The sequence below is a fragment of the Ostrea edulis genome, chromosome 3 (genome assembly GCF_947568905.1).
Source record: "Ostrea edulis chromosome 3, xbOstEdul1.1, whole genome shotgun sequence".
In the NCBI taxonomy this organism is placed as follows: Eukaryota; Metazoa; Mollusca; class Bivalvia; order Ostreida; family Ostreidae; genus Ostrea; species Ostrea edulis.
Window position 1 is genome coordinate 98,040,239 of NC_079166.1, and position 16,826 is coordinate 98,057,064.

Consider the following 16,826-nt stretch of genomic DNA (forward strand, 5'->3'; position numbering starts at 1 on the left):
AATGAACACCTTAACTTCCCACCTGCAACTGAACACTTCTACAGTTATTGGTATTTTAGTACGAAAATTTACTATTTGGTACTAAAAACAACATAGAAGACATTGCTGCGGTCGATATTTGTAAAATATCGTTTTATTCACTCCTTGAATTTTTGCTTATCAAGTGAACACTTTCCTTTACACACGGTCAATTGAACACTTTCCTTTACACACAGGCAATTGAACACTTTCCTTTACACACGGGCAATTGAACACTTTCCTTTACACACGGGCAATTGAACACTTTCCTTTACACACGGCCAATTGAACACTTTACTTTACACACTGGCAATTGAATACTTTCCTTTACACACGGGCAATTGAACACTTTCCTTTACACACGGGCAATTGAATACTTTCCTTTACACACAGGCAATTGAACACATTCCTTTACACACGGTCAATTGAACACTTTTCTTTACACACAGGCAATTGAACACTCTGGCACACACGGGCAAATGAACACTCTGATACACACGTGTAATTGAACACTCTGACTCACATGGCCAATTAAATACTCTGATACACGCAGCCAGCTAAACACTCTGATACACACGGGCAATCAAACACTCTGAAACATCCAAACAATCATTCTCACCACGCTAAATAAATAAGGCCAAATCTCTAAAGCTTACAAAAAAGTGTGAAACGATGACATAAATCGAAATTGGGATGGGATAGACAGGGAATCCACACATTTCGTTGAAATTATCGCCGCAAGAAAATAAAAAATAAGGGGGGGGTAGTATTGATTGGATGATTGATTATATATTTTACGTCCCGTCGAGAATATTTTATTCATATTGAGACGTAACCAGCTTTAAGCGGAGTACCACGAATTTAGACCTATCCAATGTATCCATAGGGTTCAGGGTCGTAGCAGTGAGGGTTCTTTGAAATATCGTGCCAACCCCTACTACATCTACGACAAGGGATATACGTTTATAAGGTCACATCCAAAAGATGCGTGATTCTCACTTCTAAATGTCGAGCGTTTGGCGAAGGAACAATTAACACTACCAATTTTAACGTCTTAGGTTTGACGCATGAACGATGCTTGAACTCACGACCTCCCGGTTACGAAGCGAACTATCTACCAATGAGCTACCGCGACCGGTCGGGGGGAGGGGTAGTAGTGTCCATAATGATGACTTTTATTGTAATAATAACTTATGATAATCATCATTATTATATATATATATATATATACTTCTATGATTATAGACTCCCTCGTTTGCCAATGCTTGCTGTACGGGCCAGACTCTGTAGTAATTAGACCAAAAAGTATGATAAATAAAATCAAAATTCTGTAATACAGTGCCTAAAGGATCTAAAACAAGTATTCATAATTATATACATTTTTTGTATCACTTTAAGTTTTTTGTTGACTTTTGACATGAATAAAAATTAGATATCTTTGTAAAGAAATGTTACACGATATCTTAATTCCACTCTAAAAGGGAACATTTTCATGAACATTCTGTTTATATATGTAACTACATAGATGTGACCTTACAGAAAACTTGAATCAAACGTTGCAAAAACCATAAATTCTTTGAAAATCCGGTTTATAACACCAGTTTATATAACATAACTTCAGAATCAGGATTTATTCCCGGTTCCTTTATATACTGTTACAAAAATGTCTACATGTTTATGATATGTACATGCACATTAAGTCAATTTTGACTATCATCTCACCTTGAAATATGAGGACAAAATTGTAATAGAAAACCCCCCAAAATCACGATTTTGCTTCATCTTAGATATTTTTGTTTAGAGATTTCGTGCCTTTGACACTCATTACGCCCTTCCCTAAACGTATTACGTGTTGGACCCCCCCCCCTCATTAACCACGTCTGAAACGCACCAATTGAACCTGGTACATTGCGCATAAATTGAACTATTATAACGAAAGGTAAAATTCAAGTTACATATTTGTAAGTTTTATTGATGAACTTAGTTCAGTCTCGAAAGGCAAGTAGAGATTTAAAACATTCCCTGAACATTGGCAATTCGCGCCTTCGAATGAGAAATAATCTCCCTCATAAAAGTGATTTGGACCCCCACTCCTTTCCCTGCCGATCTGAGGACAGAGATGACCAATTGCAAATTCAATGGAATATATTACCTTCTGTTTTTGTTCAAAAACTGGACAAGTCCTCTCATGACCTTTATAATCCAATTCACCAGGTTGATTTTTAAAATCTTATTAATGTTTTACATACGCTCAAATTGAAGTCCAATAATATACGCGCATCAAATCAATTATCGCTCTCATTAATTCAATTGATGAGCACATCCATGTGGTGGAAATACTGCTCGCAAAAATTAATTTAGAGCTCTGTATGAATGACTTGATTATCTCTTTTAATTCAATGGAGGATCTTTTTAATTATATATACAAGGGTATTTCATAAGCAAATAATGCGCGCATCATTTTTTTTTAAAAGAGCAACAATTCAATTAAAGAAATCATTCAATTGTGGATATCTTGAATTGAAGATTATATCTCAATTAGATAATCTCTCTAAAATAATTATTCCACGCATCAATTTAATTAATGATATCATTAATTCAATAGAAGAGAGCAATGATTCAATTATTGTGCACATTAAGTGATGTTAGCATTATTGAATTATTACTCTCTTCAATTGAATTGTAGCAATGCATTAATTCTGTTGTTGGTATCATTAAACTATAATTCATTTGAGGAGAGCAACACTTGAATTATTGCGTGCATCAATTCAGCAGAATAAATAATGATATCAATAATTCAATTCATGCTCGCAATATATATATAATGCAGAATTGAAGATATTAATTATTTGAAGAGATCTTTGATTGCGTGCATGAAATGAATTGATAATATCTTCAAATAATTAAAGATATCTTCAAATATTTGAGTTTGTTAATTTGGCGCTCCATAGATCTAAAACTATTCCTAGTGGATTCTGGTGCTTTCTGACTCGAGACATCATAACAGCTCTTGCCACAAATGAATCTCACCATACAAGTGATAAAAACACACTTGAATACGTTGCAGAAAAATAAAGATCAGGTGGGTCGCATATACCTATAGCCACCTCTCTTTTAATTTCTTCATAGGATTCATATACTTAAAGGGATTTTTCTCCTTGAAAAGGTGATATTTAAAAATATGTCACTTTTTAAGGAATTTCATAATCCCCCAATAGTATGTACCGGGGTAATTTCTAAACTGTTTGGTGAAAATGTTGACAATTAAGAATCAGTCACTGGTTATCCATGTGGAATTTAGCTATCTCATATGAATAAACTCTTGATTATTTTACTACAATGTACCATATTAACCAATTTCGGAAATAATTCCTTATTTGTCTTAAATTTTGATTTGATATAAAGAGCAAACTGAAATGATAAACCAAAGTTCACATTGAACACCAGTGAGGCAATTGTATACAAATATCAAATTCATATATTACAGAATTCATTAAGATATTTGAATTATTCTAATCTTTTAATGTTCCATGGTAGCAATGAAAACAGCAGGTCTTTTATTCTCAGTCATATATTTTATTATATTACAGGAGATGTTATATGTACAATTAGTATATATATATACATTATATATGTAATTGCATGTGCCAAAAAAATGTATACATACATGAGTAATTCAACCACAGACATATCAATAAATTTTCATTTAATACATTGAATGTAGTCCTTTGATTAAATAATCAACACAGATGGATCCATATGATAATACATGTATTTGTAAAAGAAAAAAAAAAGAGTTCCATTTCTCATACAAACGATATCTGTACAAATATCAAAATCAACAAGAGGCCCAGGGGCCACATCGCTCACCTGAGTCACCTTGGCCCTGCTGTTTTGATTTTTAAATGCTATTTTATCAATCTTTATTCTCATGAATAATGTGACTCAAACCTACCTCTAAAGAACACAACATTACTAAAATGAAATCATATAACACAAAGATATGACAAGCATGATATTGTTGTTCTGGATAAGACCAAGGTATGAAGTCATAGGTCTTGGAATGATATGAAAGACCTTGCCATAAGTAATCTATATACAATACATGAAAGCCCTATCTAAAATAATCCTGGATATACTTAATAAGGAGTTCAGGGTCACAAGGTCAAAGAACATAATATGATTGATTGTTTTAGCTGTTTTCCGCCACACTCAACAATTTTTCAGTTATCTGGTGGTGCCCAGTTTTTATTGGTGGAAGAGAGAACCCAGATACAATGTACCTGGGAAGAGACCACTGACTTTCCGAGAGTAAACTGGGAAACTTTCTCACTTACCGGTGCAAGCAGGATTCGAACCCACGCCAACCACTGAAGAGACATTATTTGTCGAAATGCGCATCTGGTGCATCAAAATTGGTACCGTATAAGTTTTACCTTAAACACAATGTAGTTCAGGACACACTGAATAGGTCAGATTTGTTTTGCCATAAAAATTGTATATACAAGATATGAAAGCTCTAGCTTAAATAGTTCAAGAGATATCTTTAATGATTTTTCCTTTAAATATATCAGCATATAAAACTTTGATCCCCTATTGTTACCACACCATACCTCCTGGGAAATGATTTTAACAAACTTGAATATGCACTATGTCAGGAAGGTTTAATGTAAATTTGTGTGCTTCATACTAAATTTGAAAAGAATTCTGTTATTCGAATCGTAGATTGATCGCTGTTCGTTATCTTCACCTTTCAGTTATAGAATTTAGTTAAAAATATTCATTTGTTAACATCGTCGGACTACAACGGACGCAGACCAATAGCAATATGTCATCTGAGTTTACTCAAGTGACCTAAAATTGTATAATTTTTCTAAACCTTTTGAAAATTGATAATGCTATTAAAGCCTAGTCTGATCCCTTACACTCCATTTCAATAGCTAAGCGTAAAAACAGACTAGAGTGGATGGGGACCAAACTTAAGAAAGCTGTGAGATTAGTTCAATATTCAAACCTACAGTTTTTGAATAATAAGTATTTAACAAAACTGGGATGATTTCATCCAAAATATTTCACTAAAAATATTTGTGGGGATATTAGTTCACACAGACATTATGTTTCAAAATGAGTACGAGTATGGAAATGAACTGGGGTTCAAATTGACTGGCTACGTATACCTAACATGGCTACATCAACAAAGCAAATCACTTGAAACTGTGAGTTGTTAGGTTATATGTGGGTTTAAGGAATATTTGAAAGTATGCTTGGAAACAAGTATAGTGGGAAAATATGTTAGGAATTATTTAATATTAAATTCATGAGAAAGCGATGCAGGAATGCAGTGATAGAGGGACTTAACCATGCAGTTTTTTTCTGTGCTGTAAATTGAAGATTTTTAATAAGGGGTTCATCTGAAGCTCTAGCACTCTGACTTGCCCCAATATCTTCTCAAAGAGCTACGATTTTGGGTTTAGTTCTGCATCTAGTTTTTTAGGAGAAGATTTTAAAAGATTTTCCTTGTATATATTTCACATATAAAACTTAGATCCCTTATTGTGACCCCACTCTACCCCTGTGAGCCATGACCTTTAACAAACTTGAATCTGTACTATATATGAATGTAAAACTTTGATCCTCGATTGTGACCTCACCCTACCCCCGGATACCATGATTTGCACAAAACAGGAACCTTTTATGTGAATTCAACTTTCCTGGTCCAGTGGTTCTTGAAAAGGTTTTTTAAATGACCCCACCCTATTTTTACATACCCTTTATCTATTGATGATGCATACCAAGTTTGATTGAAACTGGCCCAGTGGTTCACTCTGGAGAAGAAAATGAAAATGTGAAAAGTTTACAGAGAGACAGACGACAGGCAAAGGTGATCAGAAAAGCTCATTTGAGCCTTTGGCTCAGGTGAGCTAAAAAAGTACATAAACATGTTCAATGTTAAACCTGTTTGTTGTATTGCTTAACAGTTCCATTGCCAGCATCTACCCTTACTGAGCTTCCAGTGTCAGACCTTGATATCATCATCATCACTCATTTTGACTATCCAGGCCAAATTAATATTTTTGCAAGGGTGAGGCCTGGCTGTCCTGTCGAGGTTGAAGTTTGTACTTCCACACTTGGCGACCCAGTGGATTGATCATATCCAATCCTCTAAACTCTAGGTCTCGTTTTAGGATCTCATCCCATGTCAACTTTGGTCTACCTGTGAAGTTTTTTCTGTTGATCATGATGCATAACATTCTGACAAATCTGCAAAAATATTTAGAGAAGTGATTAGTAAAAGGTCTTCGTAAAAGGTAGCAAGAAATGTACAATTAGATAAAAATCATAATTTCTATTTCTACAAAGTAAGTGTTTATCAAATGATCAGCTGTAAATATTAATTCACATATCAATTATCATTTTTAAAGATTCAAAGTGATACAGATATCATAAACATTTTATGACAAATATATCATAACTTAAGATTGTTTTTATGAAAAACAAATGTATCCCCAGCTCCCCAAATTGGAAGTGCTCCAAATGAAACCTCCAACCCCTTAATGTACTGCATGGTATGGAAGATAAAGCATGAGCAGGAACATAGACATTATGAACTCCAATAATTAAGCCACATAGGAGAAGGGCTCACAAACTATTTTACACCCTCCATCCCTACAATCCACTATATTAGGGACAACATTTGGATCTTTGATCTGTCCCTGCAATATGCACATCGCAAATGACATTGAAGTATTCTACAAAATTTCAAGTCTATCGGATAAGCCGTATAGGAGAAGTATTCACAAGCTATTTTAACATCCTCCACACCTCTCAGATCTACTATTAACTTTTAGAAAAATAATTGGACCCTCCTGTCCCGACAATATGCACATCTACAAATGGCAATGAAGCATTGTACAAAGTTTCAAATCTATCCAATAAGCCATATAGGAGGAGAAGTGTTGACAAGGTATTTTACATCCTCCACCCCTCTTAGATCTACTATTAACTTTTAGGAAAATAATTGGATCCTTCCGTCCCACCAATATACACATCTACAAATGGCAATGAAGCATTGTACAAAGTTTCAAGTCTATCCGATAAGCCATATAGGAGAAGTGTTCACAAGATTTTGTGGCAGACGGACATAAAGTACAAAAACAATATATCTCCCCTGAAAGAGGGGAGACATAATTACAGTACTGCAGCAATATTTTCATTGTATTTCAGTTGGAGGCTGTCAAAATACAAATTATCAATATACTCTTAAGGTGCAAATCAAAACTTGTATATATATATACCTTTTCTCAATACATTTTAATGAGTTTTATTTCATCTCTAGTGGACTCTCTTTAGGACTGGCTCATTTTGCTGGGAATATGGGCATCTAGCTATCCTGGTGCCATGCTCTTTTTAATGAATATTGTATTTTCTAGGTTATGTCAAAGCCACTTTTTCTCTTTGATGCAAAATTATGTTTGACTGAAATTAAAGTGAAGGTTATTTAACAAGAAATCTAGTAGACACATTCAAGCAATACCTGTTCCCTACCACTACTAACTATATATTTATTCAACATATGCTCAAATTCAATGGAACCACTGGACTTCATATACTATTTTGTCAAAATGCACAGTATTAATGAAGAGGGTGTTAGAACTTACATGTACCAGATAAGACGTATCATCAATGTTCTACCTAATATATTAATATCTGCTCTAGAACCTGATTTTCATGCACCCATGTTATGATGGACTGTATTATGGTATTTATCAAGCTCTTTCATCTGTCTCTTAGCTTTTTTAAAATTTCAAAATCTTAGTTTATCAATCCTTATACCCACTCAGGTGATCTAATCAGTAATTAAAAAACTGATTAATCTTTTTGAACATAATATCTAGCAAAGATACTTACGTACATATGTAACTTTAAAATGATACTTATGCCTTGTTCAAACAGCGGTTTTAATGCATATTTTGAATTAAAATTTTCAAACTTTAATGCGCATCAAATATACTTCGTAGAATAGATATAGGCCCCTGCATAATGACAAATTTGGGTCACATGCATCATACCCCTGGTTAGCTATAGATTTATATTTATGCTAATTTTGATTGAAAAACTAATTTAAAAAAACTTAATTGATCGCTAAAAATAGTGAACATTAAGTAATTAGAAAATGCCAGATGTAGATATGTGCTCTGCAGAGACATACTGGGTCATATATGCATAAAGAAGAAACAAACTATAAAACAATTCTCTTTGATCCACTGTAAATTGTAGGAAAATATTCGATCCCTGGGTCAGAAGAACGTGAACAACATTAAATGATAATGAAGTATTGTACACAATGGCCTTCATTTTTGCAGTTACTGCCATTACACCGGAAGTAGGGGGCGTGGTTACTAATGGGGTCTTAAGATAACAGAAAAAATAGTGGTAACAAATAAGGTATTGTAAAGCTTATGGTATCAAAATCTTTATTATGGGTTGAGTTTTAACAGGTTGTATCATATCTATTATACTGTAATGGGGAATAATTTCACGGGTTGTAATTTTCGCTTTTTTTTCCATTTTAGACACATTTGTGGGTTCATAAATTTGCAGATTCAAATCACTATAAGCCCCCTCCCCTTTTTCTAAACACATTGTGTATTAAAGAATAAAAATAAAAATATTCACAGTTTCTTAAATTCGCAGATTTGTCTAGACCACGAATATAGCGAAAATTTTCACCACGATTTATTTTCCCCCTATACAGTAATAACAAAGCTTATTAGTTTATCCAATTCTACGAAGAACACTTTAGAATATATTCATTTCATTAAATTGAAGGGATGGGAAAGAGGGGGGGGGGAAGGAGTAAAGACTAGACCTATATCCAGTAGGTCTATTTAGTGCTTAATTCTGTCCAAGTAATGGTACAATTAATACCCAAACTTTCATGAGTAATCTGTAAAAAAATAAATAATAGACCCTTGGGAACAAAAGCACCCTGAAACCATAAGATGATATAGATATAATTGTCGGGTATGTAACATTATTTTCAAAAGGGGTTTAGGGGGGGGGCAAGGTGAAGTTGACTTTACAATTATTGTCTGAAAATTCTTGAAAAGCAAAAACATACTAAGAAAAATAACAAAACCCAAAAGCTCCAAACCCTAAATCGTGAAGGGGGTGGGTGGGTTGTAAAGGTTAGTCCTGAAATTCAGTTAATTAGTACTTTAAATTTTATAGTTCCACTATAATTCTATACTATATATTAGAAAAAAGATTCAACAGAGAATTTGCATTAGAGATACAGATTCGATATACTTAACATAAATGATCCGTTTATTGACACCTGGTGTACATATTTTTGTCCACAGTGTGAAAGGATTACAAGTTAATGATTGCATGTATTGGTTGCACATGTAATTTAATTCTTGCAGATTCATCGTGGATTTTTTTTGGGTCGTCAATAATATTGATAAAAAGTATTTATGAAAGAATTGATCATCCTTATTCTGATCTTAATTTAGATATCGTGGAATGTGAAAAATCCCATACAGGATGTATAAATATAATAAATGACTAAAAAAATTGTACAGTCATATCAAATGTCAGTAATTATACACTTAATTTCTACAAAAATTCCTTAACTGGCATTTAATTACAATCAGAAATAGTAAATTCTCTATCTATCCCTTATAATGATAAAATCACTTGAGGACCTCACCGTGTTGTGCGCCCCCTGTATTCAGGGGGGAAATAACTCGTGCTACACTGTGAACAATTGTATCCCATTCCCTGGATATTCCATAAACCATATAAGAGGAGAAGTGTTTACAAGTTATATAACATCCCCTATCCCTCTTCTGAATCAATATATGCACATCTACAAATGGCAATGAAGCATAATTTGTACAAAGTTTCAAGTCTCTCCAATAAGCCATGCAGGAGGAGAAGCGGTCACAAGATTTTGTGACAGACAGATGAACAGACTGACAATATAAACTTCAGCACAAGTTTCAATCAGAAACGCTCAGCTAAGCTAAAAACAAATTATTTATAATTTGTTGGTCATTTTAAGTTCAAAAAATATGCAAATGATAAGAAAACAATTCAAGAGGCCCATGGGCCACATCGCTCACCTGAGTCACCTTAGCCCATATCTGAAGATTTTCCATATATTTTGCATGTAAAACCTTAGTCCCTATTATGTCCCCAACTACACCCCTGGAGGCCACGTTTTTTGCAAACTTGAATCTACACTACGTCAAAAAGCTTTCATGTAAATGTCAACTTCTTTGGCCCAATGGTTCTTGAGAAGAAGATTTCCCTATATTTGTATGTAAAACTTTGACTCCTCCCCCCCCCATTTGTGGCCCCATCCTACCCCCCGGGGGCCATGATTTGAACAAACTTGAACCTGCACTATGTCAGAAAGTTTTCTTGTAAATATCAGCTTTTCTGACTCTGTGGTTATTGAGAAGAAAATTTAACTATATATTTGTATGTAAAACTTTGATCCCTCTTGTGGCCCCATCCTACCCCCGGGGGCCATGATTTGAACAAACTTGAATCTACACTATGTCAGAAAGTTTTCATGTAAAAATCAGTTTTTCTGGCTCAGTGGTTCTTGAGAATATGTTTAAAGATTTTTCATATATATTGGTATGTAAAACTTTGATCCCCTATTGTGGCACCATCCAACCCCCGGGGCCCATGATTTGAACAAACTTGAATCTGCATTGTGTCAGGAAGCTTTCATGTAAATCTCAGGCCATCGTTAAAAATATTTTTGTTTGATGTACTCTTACTCACATTTTTCAAGGTGGGTTGGTAGGTAGGGTTTGGTTTTATTTTGTTGTTTTTTTTAACGCCATGAGAATTTGTAATATTTTCTTTTAGAATAAGGAGAATTTTCTATTTTTCAAGGGACCCCCCCCCCAAGTTTTAAATTGCTGGAAAAAATGGTCGGGTAGGTCCAAATTTGATTGGTCGGTCGGAGTACATCAAACAAATCAATTTTTATTTTTGGCCTCAGCTTTTCTGGCTTAGTGGTTCTTGGGAAGAAGATTTTTAAAGTTTTTCCCTATATATTTGTATGTAAAACTTTGATCCCCTTTTGGCCCCATCCTACCCCGGGGGGGGGCCATGATTTGAACAAACTTTAATCTGCAATATGTCAGGAAGCTTTCAGGTAAATTTCAGCTCTTCTGGCCCAGTGGTTCTTGAGAAGAAGATTTTTAAATGACCCCACCCTATTTTTGTGATTATCTCCCCTTTGAAAGGGATAATGGCCCTTCATTTGAACAAACTTGAAAGTCCTTCACCCAAGGATGCTTTTGGCCAAGTTTGGTTGAAATTGGCCCAATGATTCTGGAGAAGAAGTCGAAAATGTGAAAAGTTTGCAGACGGAGAGACAGACAGACGAACAGATGACAGACAAAATGTGATCAGAAAAGCTCACTTGAACCTTTGGTTCAGGTGAGCTAAAAATCAATTAAAATATGCAAATTCATTTTTGGGTTGAATGTATTAATTGTTACACAAATATACTACATCTATATGTATCTATAGTTTACAAATCATTCCATTTTGCTAAATGATATAATTATTCTACATATATCATCTAAGATTTTAATTATGCAAAATAATATCAAATAAAATATGTAAATAAATTATGGATCAACAAAATTGTTAAATACTAAGATCTGCTTTCATATATTTCATATTTACAGATGATCATCCATGCCCACCCCTCTCAAAATTATCCACCCCATTGTTTTTTATTCTACCTTTTTTTTTTAAAAGAAGTTGAGAACAAATACTTGGCTTGTATATCAAACATTTAGAGCATTTCAATGACTGACCCTAACATTTTGGCATGTTGTGGTTATATTTGACATGTTTCTATTACAAAGATGTGGTAGTTATGAAGGACTGTTGCAGTGTGATATGCATTTGGTCAAGTGACTGCACATGTAGGCCTTGTTAAAATTGATTAATGTGATGCTATTGAATGTGAAAGTATGCGATACCATGCCATTTCCCAATTATGTGTTTGGAACTTTTATTATTGAGTGTGCATGTCTTAGACTAGAAGAAGATGATGGCAAACTGAATTGAATAATGTTAAGCAAAAGAACTACAGTACAGTGACTGTTGCTCTGTGGTACAATGATAGTAATTATGACTCATTAATTAGCGGATACGGCAATGGCATATCCTGATCCTGCATTAACTGCATATTCAAACAAGAGGCCCATGGGCCACATTGCTCACCTGATTCACCTTGGCCCATATTTAAAGATTTGTTCTACATATTCGTTTCTAAAACTTTGATCCCTATTTAAGTATTGTGGCCCAACCTACTCACGGGGGCTATGATTTCTCCTACCTAAAATCTAACTTCAAAAAACCCCACACAAACATAGCTTGTAAAGGGGATAGGAGGACGTGCCTGGTGTTTAATAATTCAATGTGTACAGGCATTAGAAAAATGTGTATATGCAAAAACATACTTTAAATTGTATGCAAAATGATACCCATGGCTAGTCCTATTATAAAATTGGAAGGAAAATTTGATCTGATCACCATTGCTACACGAAATTTTAAGTTACGAAAAATAAAAAATTTACATATGAACACCTAGGCTGTGTCAAGCTGAGTGAGCAAGTTTGTGTAGAACGAACAAAAATTACACCAAACACAGCGACACCTTTTCGAAATTTTCTTTTTACAAACTTGAATCTGCACTACAGAGCTGTATGTCAGGAAGCTTTCATGTAAATTATGTAAACTGCTCTGACCTAATGGTTCTTGAGAAGAAGATTTTTATGGCCCTATTCTACCCCAGGGGGTCATAATTTTAACAAACTTAAATCTGCACTATGTCAGGAAGTTTTGATGTAAATTTGTACTTTCCTAGCCCAGTGTTTCTTGAGAACATGATTTTTAAAAATTTTCCCTTTATATTTGTATCTAAAATATTTGATCCCCTATTGTGGCCCCATCCTACCTATGAGGGTCATGATTTGAACAAACTTCAATCTACACTATGTCAGGAAGCTTTCATGTAAATTTCAGCTTTTCTGGCCCAGTGGTTCTTTAGGAGAAAATTTTTAAATGACCCAAACCTATTTTTGCAATTTTGTAATTATATCTTCCCTTTGAAAGGGGGTGTGGCCCTTTATTTGAACAAACTTGAAAGCCCTTCACCAAAGGATGCTTTTTGTCAAGTTTGGTTGAAATTGGCCCAGTGGTTCTTGAGAAGAAGTCAGAAATGTGAAAGTTTACAAACAGACGGACAACAGGGGATTGGAAAAGCTCATTTAAACTTTCAGCTCAGGTGAGCTAAAAATTACTATTATCTAAAAAAGTGCAAAAGAATGTTCAACTTCAGTGTTACATGAAAATGTACTTCAAAATCACTTAAAAACAATTATAATATTGCTGTATGGAAATTTTCTGTCCAAAGAAAACAATGTAAAAAAAATATGAAGTAATCTACACCCTACAGCAACATGCGAGTATAATGAACGGGAAATATATATTCTGAAAAATAAAAAATACACCACCTGCCCCATTTTTTTCCAAGCAAGGATGAAAATCTAAAAAATAATTTTATGACTATGTGGCCTAAAATATTTTGTATACTTACTAATTTCAAAACTCGAAAAGGAAATGTTATCCATGTGAAGCACTCTGTTCATCCTCTGGGGAAGACAATCTTTGATTTGCAGTTTGTGTCATGACTACACCATGATATCTTCTAATCTCGTCATACTATCAGAAAGTAGTTTTGGCAGTTGGCAAGTGTATCAATGGTGTAACTTCTTCATGATCAGATCTTCTATACTGTGTCATATTCAGCATAAAGTAACAAGGGCTATCATCTAGTTCTGAGGTACTGAGGAAGGGCTGTTTTTCTTAACACAGCCTTTCTTCTGGTATTCTTAGGGATACTTTATTCATCTTTTAATTACATTTCCTTCTTGGAGATTAAAAGTTGAAGACCACTGAAAGAAAAAGAAGTGATTTAATGAGTTCCATGTAAAACTGTAGTTTATCGAATGTGCTGACCAGAATATTATCTAACTGTAGCCCCCCTCCCCGATCAAGAATGCAATGTCATACATGTATCTGAAATCAATACTTATAAAAATTAATTAAATTTAAAATGTTCAAATCTACAATCTTGTTACACATCTCCTATATTTTTTACTTATCATAACTTTGAATTTTTAATAAGTGTGTCCTTTTGTCCACAAACTTTAACAACCCCTCATAAACAATTTACAAATATGATATCAGAAATAATAATCTAAAAACATTATCCTGTTGTTCATAGATGCCATTAACACTAAGAGTATAAAAAATAACAAAAGCTCTCCTGATATTGTCCCATTCTGAAAGAAATGATGTGCTTATATCCCCAAAGGCAGGGGGTTACCCAGAATTGTGTCTAGAGAGAGGAATAATATTTATGGAATTAACCAAAAAATTAGTTATAAATTTTTAAATTTTTTAGCTATGAATTCATGTTAAAAAATTGGTCATGGTAGCTCAGTGGTAACAGAGCATTTGCTTCATGAAGAAGAAATCATGGTTTCGAGCCATGCTAATGTACTTTATTTAGGGTGTAAATGTAGGTAGTGAGGTGAATGCTCCATCGTCTTATTTAGCATTCAAAAGAGAAAGTTGCTGGTCTTTCAGATGAGACCTTTAAACACCACATGCATGCGTCTAAATGTGTCGCACTTCATATTACTGAAATATTCTCTACAGGTATTATACTAAAATCAAACAAACACATATAATCATATACATGTTAAAAATCTTAATTTTAGAAATTTCTTCTTCTGACAAAATGATGCGCAAACATATAAATGGAAGCTATGCCACTATATGTCATGACACTGTACAGCTTGATCAGTTTATACATCACATAAACAATCACAGATGTAAACAATCGAGAAAAACTCAGTACACAACATCATCCCTTAATTTTGTATTGTAGCTGAAGATCATTCTTCCAAGATCGAAATGCAGCTTGGAAATGATTAACGAGGGTTGAATTATTCTTAAAAAGTAGATTGACAGCAAAAGGTAACTGCCAAAGTTACCAGGAGACAATAATCCATACATCGTTCGAATTTCCTCCACTGCCACCTAAAGTGCACGTGTAAACCACGCGTGTGACACCACAGCCCGACAGGCTACATTGTAAACAAGTAAAATGCATTCAGAGTAATAGTTTTACATATCATATTCTGTTTAGTTTATAGTCTTAGTAGTTACATACCTATGCGGTATGCCTGTACTATGTACGTACTGCAAGCAGTGCGGCGTAATGTACATTTGCATCCTCAGGGATTTCTTCCCGGACAAAGTGGAACATGCCAATCCGAATACATATACATCTTTCGTTTTTATTTTTGCATTTTATTTATTTATCTATTTATGTCATGGCGTTGGAAAAAAAACTTCAAAGTAGGGAGACAGATGTAAAGGGGGATACGTTCCAATCATCCAAAAAATGTGCCGTGTGGAGGCCGGGGTACGAGTGGGGTAAGGAGGGTTGATTCCTAAGGACCTGGCGCATATCTTTTTGTGAAATTCTATCCAAAATCAATATGAATTCTTAGTATACAGAGTACATTAACTGTAAAGATTATATTTTAAAAAGAAAAAAAAAAAACCAAACAGTTCACGCAGATTTATCACTTTTATCATCGAAATTTTCAGTAACTCGGGTACTCTGTCGCTTGTACATAACACGATCGGTATGAAACACCATTTAATCAGTCTTTGTAATAAAAAACCCATTGATAATATGCAAAAAATTTCTTTCAACCGTGTTTACTTACCTCAGATGGGCCAACTTCTTTCCCTGGAAAACTCCATTATGATGATATCACAAATGACGTCATTTAAAACAGAGCATGCGCGCTTCGAAAGTGTGTAAGCCATGCTCGCAAGGAAAAAAGATGAACGAGTGCTAAATCTTTACACACCTGTTACACACATCTCATAAATCCTGTTAAGTAAACACTTCAGGATTTTGATGGTAGATGACCTATTTAATGAATTTATGCTGATTTTTATAAAAATCCAACTGAACACCACCATTTCCGTGTTCCTTTGGCCGACCCCGTGTTGATTTACACGTGTGCCTTCTTATTCACTGGTTCAATTGACAGGGCTTACAAACACACAACACACACACACACACACACACACACACACACACACACACACACACACACACACACACACACACACACACACACACACATACATGCACCACCTACCATCCGAGGACTATGACACCACACCTTCCTCCGAGGACCATGCTTTCTAATGGAGATATTTCTTCAAGATTTGGTTTATTTAGAAGACATAACGGTAGTTACACGATGAGGGGTTAAATTTTGTTGTATTTTGAAAATTAAAGCATTGTATTTTCACTATGCTTTAGAGGACGTTGTGTTAACTTCCGAGGACGGTGTGTTAACTTGAGAGGACGGTGTGTTATAACTTGAGAGGACGGTGTGTTAACTTGAGAGGACGGTGTGTTATAACTTGAGAGGACGGTGTGTTAACCGTGAGAGGACGGTGTTTTAACTTGAGAGGACGGTGTGTCAACCGTTATTCTCTCTCTCTCTCTCTTTCTCTCTCTCTCTCTCTCTCTCTCTCTTTCTCTCTCTCTCTCTCTCTCTCTCTCTCTCTCTCTCTCTCTCTCTAAAGTTAAAAAATAAAATCCAATACTCAAAAAGTTTGAGTATTGGATTTTTGTTGTTGACTTTATTCTATATATATATATA

General features: G+C 34.5%; 1 long non-coding RNA gene across 1 annotated transcript; it reads right to left on the bottom strand.

The window, feature by feature from the left end:
* Positions 1-6,178: 6,178 nt before the first annotated feature.
* On the bottom strand, positions 6,179-16,574 carry LOC125660912 (uncharacterized). Its single transcript, XR_007364539.2, has 3 exons — positions 13,661-16,574; positions 7,314-7,494; positions 6,179-6,279 (listed from the first exon to the last, which is right to left on the bottom strand). It is a non-coding gene; the product is annotated as an uncharacterized LOC125660912 (long non-coding RNA).
* Between the last annotated feature and the right edge of the window lie 252 nt (positions 16,575-16,826).